The sequence below is a fragment of the Triticum dicoccoides genome, chromosome 7B (genome assembly GCF_002162155.2).
Source record: "Triticum dicoccoides isolate Atlit2015 ecotype Zavitan chromosome 7B, WEW_v2.0, whole genome shotgun sequence".
NCBI classification, from domain to species: domain Eukaryota; kingdom Viridiplantae; phylum Streptophyta; class Magnoliopsida; order Poales; family Poaceae; genus Triticum; species Triticum dicoccoides.
In genome coordinates this window covers 113544520-113557966 of record NC_041393.1, presented here as the reverse complement: position 1 = coordinate 113557966, position 13447 = coordinate 113544520, and positions in this window count along the sequence as shown.

Below are 13447 nucleotides of genomic sequence, written 5' to 3'. Positions count from 1 at the left end.
GCATGCATTTGATATGAATGCAAGATGATTATCATGTGCTAAACCTGGGAAAAATCAACGTACAAAGGTATGTCACCTGGCCTCATCAAACAACCTGTACATTCTCAAAATGAGTAAACAGTAAATTGTTCAATTTAACTACAACTTCTGCATTTTACGCGTGATATTTTTGTGTATCTTTTTATATGAATTCATAAGGCTTATGGTGTCATGAAGTATTTATCATTATTATTTACGCATAGCAAGTGTACCATATATTAAAGGGATAAAAAGGGGTACAAAAGCCCTCTGCCGAGGGTATTACAACACACATGGTCTCCACTATACTCTATTCATATGTCTACGTCTCATTCGATGCCTGCATGTGTATCCGCCCAAAGAAATGCTCCAAATCGGACCTTAGGAGGCCTGTCATCTTCCAAGCTCTACCCTCACTAAGAACCTTGCCTAGTAGTCTCGTGAGGGCTGGTGACTCACCATCGAACACTTATCATTATGTGAAAATTTCATTAATCATACACAAACTTAATTTCTTCCAAGTAATCATGTGTCTGTTGTCTAGTCCAAAATCTATACTGAAATTGTATTAACTTCCATTGTTTTCAGAAAGAACGTATCCTTATGTTGGAGTAATTCCTGGTTTTAGCTATATATGGATCTCTTAGGTTGTTGGTTTTATAATGCAGGATTGTCCAAAGTCTCAATAGTTCAAAGCGATTGTACATGTCTCCCTTTCGTATGGAGTTTTAGGATCCCGATCAACAACGATTTTTAGTGGAATCTCATACATGGAAGATTGAGGCACACAATAACGGGTCTAAGGGTATATTTGAGCATATACTACTATATAGATTGCTCCCTTGAGATTCAATTTTGTTCCTATCAAACTTAAAAAGATGGTGAAGATATATATTCTCTTACATTTGATGATCAAGAATATATGAAATAACAATGCTACTAATAAATCTCGTGCTCAGCTATAGTATGTCAACCTAGAGCCACCTGAAATGTGGTGCAACTATGATTGTTGCCACAAGTATTCCAATGTGATCACACCACAAGGAACTTAGATCAATAGTGCTTAATGTAGTAACATCAAGGCAAACTTCTGGAGTTCAATATGGGGGTGGATGCCATGGACACCGCTAGCATCCTTGAGTCCTAAAATGTCATCTGGTTGCAAGCTAATATCATGGTGGCACCTAGGGATATGTTGCCTAACTGGAAGGGACTAAACTACTTGCACAAATGGATTTTCCAAGAGTAAAATGATTCCCAACACCTTTCAATCCTAGCAGCCAATGGATCTACTCTCCGAAAACATATACGGATGACCTCGATGATCTTTGTTTGACATCACTAGAGTAATTGGAACACTGGGGCTTGGAATGGACATGTGTTTCCACGATGGGCATTGTTATCATGAAGTGAAGCTACTGCACTACATTGCATTTATGTGCCTTTGTGGATGCATGCTTCTTCAATTCTAGCACATGTCGTGATATCATCAAGCCAGGTTTGATATGATATCTTCAGTTTTTGGGAAACATCTTTCATGGCATAGGATCACATGCCTTCGATATGATTGCACCTGCATGAGGATTGTGAAACCTCTATTCTGGCATTACCCGGACATCTCTAGGGTCAACCAATATATTTTCATTTGCTTCTCAAACAGGGTTTTCTTGGCTCTAGAAGTTGCATGTATTTCCTCAGATTGAGATGATCCAAAAATAAAGTTGTTCTTCTCAATGAAACAAACAACTTTTATATTGAGCATTTTTCTATTTTGGGTCATATTGAGGATGATTTTATGGAAGCCAAAAATTAGTGTCAACGCATGTTCCCTTTTCGGCATTTCGAGTTTGATGTAAATCTAATCTACTCAATAAATTGTCCCAGGTCACAATCTTCCTCGGTGGTCCAGGCATACTGCGGGACGGCATCGAAGAAGACCTCTGGCTTCACCTCATTCCCATTGGCACCCCTGGGATTCATAGTAACAATGGGGTTTCCACTCATGCTTGGGAGCGGGCCTTGAGCATCACCCATGCTTGGTGAGCTCCCTCTTGGGCTGCTGAGGACTTCCACTCTGTGATCCAGGGAGAAACCCCTCACGGGCACATGGTGAAATCGAAGAAGTTGTCTGTAGTGGCTTCCCGGACCACATTGTCATGAAGATGGACTCCATTGCCGGCCTTGCAAGCTCCACCAGCTCAGCAATCTGCTTCATCTTATGAGAAAGGATGACAACTCGGATGGTATCCTGGAATTGTGGCCACAAATCCCAAGTGGCCCTTGCTCAAGATCATAAAATCCCTGGTAGAACTCGTGGGTACGGGCCGAGCTCGTGGGAAGATTTGTAAACATATCTATGTCGTGACATATCTAAGTTAGCTATGTATAGCCTCAAGAACCAAATATGCACTAATGGAGATAGGGCTTACCGGTTGCTATCTCTCTAGCCTACCTTATCTCCTTGTCAGTGCTTTCCCGGTACATCTCGGCCTCTTGGAGGGTGTCTTGTTTCTGCTTCACCTCCTCGACCCGTCCGGTCTTCTGAACCTTCAGCTTCATAGTCACCCTGGCTCTTGTTGAGATCCTGCTGAAGAAAGCGAGAAGCATCACAGACAGCTTGACTCACCCCTTGTTCTTGCACAAGTTGGGTGGCGGGTTTTTTTGGCCTCTTTATGGGACGACCTCGGTCTACTGGTTGCTGGGGTCGAGTTTGGCCTGCAGTTCGGTGATGTGTTTCTTGGCTGTTGCAGACAATGTGGAGGTGATCAACCCTCCCCCCCCACACAAGTTTTGAACATCTCAGCAAGGGATAAGTGATGGCTTACCGACGGCATGACCAACATTTTTCTCAAGGTTTTGCACCTCGAGCTTGGAGTCAACCAGAATCTTCTTCACCTTCTCCACCGCTTTGGAGCAGGGGTTATTCTCCCGGGTTGTGTTCTGTATATGGAAAGTATGAAAACATTTAAAGACAACCAAAGAAGCTTCCAGGGAGATTCGATCCTGACGTTGGCTCTTCAATCCAGTCTAGCGGCTGATGTCGGTAGTGGTGGCGGTGGCAACGGTGCTTGGAGTGCTTGTGTGCATGGGGTCGTGGAGCTACCCTAACATTTTCTTCATGCCCGGTCTCCGGATTGTTGACCTCCCGAGCCCGAGGTTGGCTTTGGTTAATGTGTTGGCAACAATCATACTTCTTCGGGTGGCGCCTTCAGATGGTGCCATGATCTCTGGAGCGGCCAGGTCGGCTCCCTCGGTCTCCTCCTCCTTGGTAGTCACAAAGACTGAGACAAAGTCTGGTTGAGTAGGTGAAGCAGTTTCTGTGACCGGAGCCGCCAGCAGAGCCCCCATCTCGGTACGAGGGTGGTTGCGAGGATCATGGCCAGATTGCCTCTGGGACAGTTCGACCTCTATGAGTTGCGCACGCCAGCCCTGCCATCCCTCAACAAGGGTCGCCATCTCGTGCTTCCACGTCCTCGAGAGACGCTTCAACATCTTGCTGCCGCTTGTTGCCCTTGCGTGGAAGGAAGGTTGAGAGCGGAGGATGATGGAAGTGGAGGAAGGGAAGCATATGTTGGGGATATGAGTAGTGGGTGTAAACCGCCCAGGAGGGGCCGGATTACACTCACCAGGAGTCCTGTATAAGAGTCCATAAAGATGAAGGATATGGCGCTTTAACTATGGAGGCTTAGAGGCCCAGAGCCCAATGGTGGATTAGGGCCCATAGTAGTAAACCACCATAGATGTATAACTTGTATTGTAAGTTAGGGAAGGGAAGAAACCGAGCCGGACACTTGTATTAGCCGGCCTCGGGGTTCTGTAGACCGGCCGAGCGTCAACCTGTGTATATAAAGGGACGACCTGGCGGCGGTTCAGGGACAAGAAACAAGAGCTCGAGAGATAGGTAAAGCGGATTCGCTCCCTGCTCATCGAGATCAATCAATCCCACAACAACTGGGTCGTAGGCTTTTACCTTCACCGCAAGGGACCGAACCAGTATAAAACTCCCCGTGTCCTTTGTCCGGTTTAACCCCTTTTTGCTAATCTCGTTGCAATGGCTCCACGACTAAGTCCTTCCGCTAGGACATCTGACGTGTTAATTCCACGACAGTTGGCACCCACCGTGGGGCTATCACATGATGGTTTCGAGTTCTTAAAGGGCAATTTTGAAGGACTCAAGGGATACGCGGTCGGACGGATGACCAAGAGTTGTCACGGCAAGCTCTACATCGACGATGCAGGATGGGGCCCTGAGGCCGGCTCAATTGAGTACGGGTATCGGGTCCCCTTTGGCGGAATTCACGTTTTCATCGGCAAGATCGGCGAACCGGGCCCTGAGCCGGACATCTCCACCGACTTCGTCAAGACGGCTTAGCGTGCAAGTCCTGCCCGGGTTCAGCCTGCCAAGAAGCGTGCGTTTGTAGGATTCATTCATGGTGCAGGATCTGAACCGGTATCCGACAGTGAGACGGCCGTCTACTCAGATGGCGAGTCATCCACTGGCGAGACCGAGTCGCTATACCAAATGCAAGTTGACCGGTTTGAGGGGTATTCCGATGGTGACAGTATTCCGGACCCTTTTGAACCGCCGAACCGGGTTGCAATCTTCATGGCCGGTACACAGCCAACATTGCAAAATTCAACTGCAGCAATGGTGTCCGGATCGGCAGCCGGGGCAGGAGGCTCCGCGCGCCGGCCGGCTCAAGTTCTTTCCAGTTTGTTGGACGCTTTGACGACGTTGTTGACCACGACAGTTACCCCGGAGACTCAAGATCGGCATAATGCGGAGGTCACAAAGCTGCGGGATCAGATAACTCAGGCCAAGGAGGACTTGACGGCTGAGGAAACCATGATGGCTGATGAACGGGCCGCTTTAGATGCCCAGTCACAGCGGATTCAGGCAGAGAATTATCGGCTCATGCTGGATCATAACGCTTTGAACGAGGTGTTAAGAAGGAGACATCAGACTCGACTACTGCCGGTTTATGAGCCAATGAATCTTTTCAACACGCCAGGAGCAGGGCCTAGTAACTTGGCAACATCAAACCGGACTGAAGCGCCTGGGGCCGGGGGGCCAGATCAGCCACGAGTGATGGACCCGCCTCGACGCACAGATAATCCGCCGCAGTACATGCCACCCCCGCCGGGTCACTTCTCCATCCCTCTGGATAATATGATTGCTGCAGCATCTCGGTTGGCAGCTATTCTGATGGAAGGAGAATCTCCGGCGGCGGTTGAGACGTGGCGGGCCAGGGATCTTCTTCAAACGGCCATGGTGCAGCAACATGCTTATTCATATAGTCGGGATCGGATACATTCAACCCCCCGTCCAAGCAGGAGTTACAACAGGCACATTGACGAACCGGCTGTGTCAAGCAGTGCGCGGCACCGTGACGCCCCTCGAGGGCCTAATCTGGCACACGGCGATATGAATGCTCAGGATGTGGTAAATAATGGCAGAGCACGACGAGAGGCAGAGTTAGCGGCGCAATTGGCAGCGTAGTACCAGAATCATCAAACCGCTCCGGTTCAACCAGCAACATCAGTTGAACGTGGTTTGGCTTTTAGCTCTTGGGGAGTGTCGCGCCTCACCCAAGCTCTGCGTAATGTGCGGCTGCCCAAGGATTTCAAGGATCTGCGTAAGGTGCCTAATTATACTGTTGATCAACCCCCCGAGGCGTGGGTTGAAAGTTATGAGATGGCAATGGAGATGCTGGATGTGGATGAAGCGGCGTGTGCAAAATACTTCACCATGATGTTAGATGGAACGGCTCGCACCTGGCTAAAGAGCCTGCCCGTCAATTCGATCAGTTCATGGGACAAGTTGAAGGCCCGGTTTATAGCGAACTTCAAGGATACGTGCAAATAACCCATGTCCATTGTGGATCTGGTTGCTTGTGTTCAAGGAGAGAACGAGTCAACAACCCATTGGGTGCGTCGGGTTTTAGAAATCTTGCATTCGTCGGACCGCATCAATGCTGATACGGCAATCGTAACATTGGAGGGTAATTGCCGGTTTAAGTTGCTGAAGATGAAGTTGGGACGGCTCAAGCGCCACTGCAACGATATGGGAACACTCATGGCAGCTCTGGTTAAGTATGCTGATTCTGATAATACCAAGGATCCCGATTCTGACGAAGAGAAGCCGGAGAAGGGAAAGAAGAGTGCCAGTACAAAAGGACAACATAACCAGGCGAGCCACGGGAATAATGGTAAGCGTAAAGCGGACAATTCGGATTTTGTGGCTAACACCAATGTGCAGGGCAATGTGCAGTGTCGTAAGGGTAAACCGCCAGCGTGGTGGAGGCATGAATCTGGAGCGCTTGTTAAACCAACCCTGCCCAAAGCACAGGACGAAGGAGGTTCCGGCCACACACCTCTGGAAGGATTGTTTCATTATGAGGGAATTCAAAAACTCTGATCTCTTCCGGTATGATCAGGGTCCATCTGGCGGTCTAGAGTCTCACGGGCCGGGTTATGGTGAAGGCGGTTCAAACTCAGGATTTCAGGGTAATCAGGGTAACCAGAACAACCAAGGTGGTCAAAACCAGCAGAACAATCAGGGGAATCAGCAGCAATCAGGTTATCAGAGTCACCCAAAGTAGTTGAATGGTGGGTAGTATCATGTTTTTACCACTAGCTTGTGCAAGCGCGATCAGAAGCTTCACAAGAGGGCAGTCAACACTGTTGAGCCAGTAGTACCCCGTTACTTACATTGGTCTGAGCAGCCCATCGTGTGGAGCAGAGAAGATCATCCGCCCCGAGTTGATAATCCGGGTCATCTGGCTTTAGTGGTGGCACCTCAGGTGGGGGGGGGGGGTTATAAGTTCACCAAGGTACTCATGGATGGAGGGAGCAGCATCAACATTCTGTATTATGAAACCTTCCATCGCATGGGATTGACGGATAAGAATCTTAAACCGTCAAACACTATTTTTCACGGTGTGGTACCAGGTAAATCAGTGTATCCGGTTGGCAAGATAGCTTTGGAGGTTGTATTTGGTGATGAGCATGATTCCAGGTCAGAAACCTTGACCTTTGAGGTGGTGAAAATCCAGAGCCCGTATCACGCCCTATTTGGACGACCGGCCTACGCAAAGTTCATGGCAAGGCCCTGTTATGTTTATTTGCAGCTCAAAATGTCGGGTCATAAGGGGACCATCATAGTGCACAGGAGTCGTAAGATCGCTTTTGGACTGTGAAGAGGGGGGTGCAGCCTATACTGAATCAGTTTGCACAGCGGAAGAGTTGAAGTTCTACAAGGATAATGTTGATCTGGCAGATATGACTCCTCTGAAGAAGCCCACCACAGAACATGACACGACCCTAAAGTTCAAACTGGCTGATGAGACTAAATTGGTTGATTTTGTTCCCGGCGATTCATCCAAGCAGTTTAGTATCAGTACTACCCTGGATCGAAATAGGAAAGCGCGCTCATCAAGTTCATCCATGAGAACTGGGACATCTTTGCATGGAAGCCTTCTGATATGCCAGGTGTACCGAGGGAACTCGCTGAGCACAATCTCAATATTGATCCTAAGTTTAAACCGGCCAAGCAGTTTCTCTGCTGTTTCAATGAAGAAAGGCGCAAGGCTATTGGTGAGGAGGTAGCCCGGCTCTTAGCAGCAGGGTTTATAATTGAAGTTTTTCATCCAGAGTGGTTGGCTAATCTGGTGCTAGTACTTAAGAAAAATGGCACTTGGCGAATGTGTGTGGATTACACGGACTTGAACAAGGCTTGTCCGGCTGATCCTTTTGCTCTCCCTCGTATTGATCAAATCATTGATGCTACGGCAGGCTGTGAGCGTTGAGTTTCTTGGATGCTTATTCTGGTTATCATCAGATCAAGATGGCAATTAAGTACCAGGAGAAGACAACCTTCATCACTCCCTTCGGAGTGTTATGTGTCTATGCCCTTTGGGCTCAAGAGTGCCCAGGCGACTTATCAGCGCTGTGTGCAGAATTGTCTTCATACTTAGATTGGGCGCAATGTTCATACTTATGTGGACGATATTGTGGTGAAATCCAGGAAAAAGGATACATTGATAGATGACCTCAAGGAGACCTTTGACAATCTTCGGGTCTATAAGATGATGCTCAATTTGGACAAGTGCATTTTCGGTGTTCCACAGGCAAGCTCTTGGGTTTTCTAGTATCTAACAGGGGCATTGAGGCTAATCCGGAAAAGATCAAGGCTATTACGTCTCTGGCTAAACCGGCGTGTATCAATGATGTTCAACGGCTGACGGGTTGTATTGCGGTTCTAAGCCGGTTTATCAGCAGGTTGGGAGAGAAGGCGATCCCTCTGTATCAGATGTTGAAGAAGACAGACAATTTTGTCTGGAGTGATGCTGCTAATGCGGCGTTTGAGGATTTAAAGAAGCAGTTGGCTGAACCGCCGGTTCTTGCTGCTCTGGTTGATAAGGAGCCACTGTTGTTATAGGTGGCTGCTAATACCCGGCTATCAGCATAGCCATTGTGGTAGAGTGCAAGGAGGCTGGGAAGGAATACCCGGTTCAAAGGCCGGTTTATTATATCAACGAAGTGCTCATTGAGTCAAAGCAAAGATATCCGCATTGGCAGAAGCTGGTGTATGGGGTTTTCATGGCAAGTCAAAAGCTTAAACAGTACTTTCAGGGCCATCCCATCACAGTGGTTAGTTCCACTCCTTTGGGGGATATAATCCAGAACAGGGAGGCAACCGACTGGGTTGCTAAGTGGGCTATTGAGCTTGGACCACACGGTTTGAAATATATGCCTCACACAGCTATCAAGTCCCAGGCCCTTGTGGATTTCATCAATGATTGGACAGAGTTGCAGGCACCGGAAGACAAATCGGACAACACATACTGGACTATCCATTTCGATGGGTCCAGGCAATTGGAGGGATCGGGGGCTGGAGTTGTCCTTACTTCCCCTCGAGGTGATAAAATTTGTTATGTTCTTCGCTTAATGTTTCCTGGTACTAACAATGCAGCTGAGTACGAGGCCTTACTCCATGGTCTTTGAGTGGCTAAGGAAATGAACTTAAGCCGGGTACGATGCTTTGGGGACTCCGATCTGGTGGCCCAGCAAGTTTCAGGCACTTGGGATTCCAAGGATCCACTCATGGCGGCTTACCGACGAGAGGTGGATATTTTCGCTGGTCACTTCAAGGGTTATCAAGTTGAGCACATTGATCGGTGTAAAAATGAGGCAGCAGATGCTTTAAGCCGGCTGGGATCTCAATGTAAACCGGTGCCACCCAATACCTTTCTGGATGTCTTGCACAACCCGTCAGTTAAGTTGCCTACAGAGGAGGACCTTGCTATTCCTAATCCGGAGGCACAATTGGTGGCCGCTTTACACATTATTCCGGATTGGACGGTTCCATATTTGGCGTATATGAACCGGGGCGAGTTGCCAGAGGATGCAGTTTTGGCCAGGCAGATAATCCGGCGATCCAAGTCCATGGTTATTCACAACGGCGAGTTACACCATTGCAGTGCCTCAGGTGTGTTCCAGCGCTGTGTTTCTCCTAAAGAAGGTCGTGAGATTCTACATGGGATCCACGAAGGAGACTGTGGTCACCACGCCGGTTCAAAATCCTTGGTTGTTAAAGCTTTTCATCATGGCTTCTATTGATTGACGGCTCATGCTGATGCTGAGGACTTGGTGAGGCGGTGCGATGGTTGTCAGAAATTCTCATGACGGGCTCATGTTCTGGCTCAGGAGCTAAGAATGATTCCAATCACTTGGCCGTTTGCTACCTGGGGGCTTGATATGGTAGGGCCCTTTAAGCGATCCAAATATAAGAAGACCCACCTATTGGTGGTGGTTGACAAGTTTACTAAATGGGTTGAAGCGGAGCCAGTAAGCAAGTGTGACGCAGCCACGGCGGTTCAATTCATCAAGAAGGTGATCTTCCGCTTTGGTTTTCCACACAGCATCATCACAGATAATGGCACGAACCTCTCCAAAGGCGAGATGGAGGACTTTTGTCAATGAGAGCATATCCGGCTTGATGTGTCGTCCGTGTCTCACCCCCAGTCTAATGGTCAAGCTGAGAGAGCTAATCAGGAAATCTTGAAGGGTATCAAGCCCCGGCTTATGGTTCCTTTGAAAAGGACGCCGGGTTGTTGGGTGGAGGAATTACCATCTGTGTTATGGAGCATAAACACCACCCCAAATCGATCTATGAGTTATACACCTTTCTTCATGGTTTACGGGGCAGAGGCGGTACTTCCAAGTGATATTCGTCATGACTCGCCCCGGGCTGCCAATTATGTTGAAGCGGACAACGAGCAAGCACGTCAAGAAGTACTGGACCTGTTAGATGAACAACGGGACATGGCGTTGGCTTGTTCGGCGGTTTATCAGCAAGACCTACGGCGTTATCACAGCCGCCGGGTTAAAACAAGAACCTTTCAAGAAGGCGACTTAGTGCTCTGGCTCATCCAGGATCAGACCGATATGCACAAGTTATCCCCACCTTGGGAAGGGCCCTTTGTGGTCAGCAAGAATCTGCACAACGGATCATACTACCTCATCGATGTTCGAGAACACAAAGACTCAAGCAAATCTGAGGAGGAGACCCGTCGGCCGTGGAATATCGCTCATCTACGGCCTTACTACACCTGAGCCATAGGCTCCTATTATGTACATATTTTGACAATGTATATATTATGATCAATATAATAAACCGGCATCCTTGCTACAAGCAGGGCCTCTGCCGTTTCTTCCAATATTTCTTGGTTACAAGGGGGCTTCTGCTTATAAAGCGACGTCCCATTTGTCCATTAAACCGGCTATCATGCCACAATAAAGCTTGGGAGCTTCACACCCAAGGGGCCAAAGAGAGTATTGTTACTAAAAGCACAACTCAAACATAGGCACCCATTGAGCACAGCTCACAAAGTTACTTGGGGGCTCTTTGTGCAAAGCAACAAAGAGTTTGAATGGACCCTTGTAATTGGCTATCAAGCCATGGCTTGGAAGCCTGGTGTATTCACCTAAAACCCTGGGTTAACCTGCCTTCATCAAAAAAGCCACTCCTGTCCAGGTAATCCTGGTATGACCCGCCGAACGTTTGACACGTCAATCTTATACAGACCCTGAACTTGTCAAAGTTAAAATGACGATTTGTTAATTGGAGGCCCATCTTAAAAGGCTTTGTCAAATGGTTTAACTCAGCGGCCTGGCATCCCATGAAAAGCCTCAAATTTGGGCCTGGCAGCCCTTGAAAAGCCTCGACTACAAGTTTTATTTGATTTTTTTGCAAAGTTTTATCTCCTTTGATAAGGTTTTGAGTTAAACCGGCGTATGTTGACCCGGCCCGACTATAAGTCATTACATTAACCTGGTGTTTTTTAACCCGGCGTAGCTTTCAACTACCAGTTGTTAGTAAATAATCAATTATAAACCGGCGTTTCTTAACCCGGTCTGGCATTGACTATAAGTCGTCAGGATGATCGTCCGGTGTTTGTCATAACCCGGCCTGGTTTATTATGCACCAGTACAACATGGTGGGAGTTATCAACACTCAAGATTTGGGTTATCACCCTTACTACGCAAGTTGGTAAACCAACGATGTGATTCAATATCACAGGTATGATATATTTCATATGTTATTGTTTTAGAGCCTTGGTTATAAAAACTCTGGTTCTGTATTGGTTATCATAACCCGTCCGACGGTAAACCGCCAGGGCACATTTAAGTTTCTCAAATGCAGAAGGCTGGATTTTATGGAAGTACTAAGTCATATGAGCAAGCATAGCAACAATCATGACAGATTGCACAGTGTCATGTAGCAGTGCACGATGGCACAAGATCAAAGTATTTCAACTAGCCTATTACAAGGCGCTTTGATGCCCAAAAGAGTAACTGTTTGTTGCACAAGATATAATCTGCGAAGCTAAAACCGTTTGCTGGATTATGACTCATCACCAGGCTGACGAGAAGTTGATGGGTCATCTTGCGCCGGTTCAATCTCCTCCTCCCCACCCAGTGGCTGGAAGACAACGGTTGCCCAGTCAATCCGGGTTAAAGCTTGAAAGACGGCTTCGTCACTTATAAGATTGGACGGTTCAACGTCAGGGGCATACGTGTGCTTACGGATTGGCGGGCTAAGATTCTGCACTTCTTTCACAGCTGCATCAACCCGTTTGTTCTCCGCGTCATAGTTGGACCGATGGACAGACAAGTCAACTTCTTCGGCCAATATGCTTGCAAGCGGGTGCATCTCCTTGGTCAGGGCTTTGAGGGCTTCACTATCAAATTCTGACTCATCTTCTTGTTGGTTAGGATAACCCTGTCCGATATCTTCCGGATCAAGATCAGCTATCCAAGCTTTGGCCCGAGTCAGTGCTAATAAAGCGCCAGCCCTTGCAGCAGATTGCTTTACCTCCTCTATCTGGGTAGGTGTCATGGATAATTTGGCCAATGTATCTTTGATCAAGGTTGGCGGCGGTTTGTTGTATGAGGCTGCGCAGATGACTCATTGAGCGCCGATATACAGTTGTTCTATCAAAGTATAGGCTGCTTTCAGCTTCTTGCGCATATCCGAGCCCAAATGTGCAACATGACTACCTGCAACGGTTTAAGAATTTGCTGTTAAACCGGAATGTCCAAGATGCTTATGAAAGGCTATTACAAATAGTACTTATCAAATATAGCAGAAGCCATAGCATTGATCTGATGCTTTAACCCAGTTAGCTCTTCTGCTACCGATTTGTGAGCCGCTTCAACATCCTCAACCCGTTTTACTAGAGTAGCCCTCTCCGTTTCCCAGTCTGCCCGCTCGCTTTTGAAGCCATCCTTTAATTGCTCCATGGCAGTCAAAGCGCCCTTCAATTCATCCTTGGCTTTGGAAGTTTCTGCCTGCTGGGACTTGATATTTTCTTGAAGATCGGCGATTTGGGAATCTTTGTTGCTCAAGTCAGCCTGCAAAAGACAGATATTTTCTCAAAAAGTCCCAAGCACATAACAAGTTTTATACTTGCCACTTGGGGGCTAATGCGGCTTGCTTCTTCTAAATTAATATTTTAAAGCCCCAAGGCTCAATACAAGTATTAATCTTGGCACTTGGGGGCTAATGCCTAATTGATCAGATCAACCGGAGGTGAAGGAGTTTAATGCGGCTAAGCTTTGCAATAATAACGGCCCGGTTCATCTTGAAGAGATAAACCGGCCCTTGGGGGCTATAATGGAGTTGATATAAAGCACCAAGAAAGATTTATAAAATGTTTGAACAAAAGTTACCTCATAGCGTTCCTTCATCAAGTTGACTAAACCGCCTCATAATCACGACTTGTGTACAGGCGGTTTAGAAATCCGGAATGGAGCTCCTGAGCATTGAGGTTAACGCAACTGGATAAATCTGTTTTCCACTTGCCTTTGCCCATAGCAAAAAATTCTTCCTTGGCACTATGCTTGGATAAGGCAACCGGGTTGC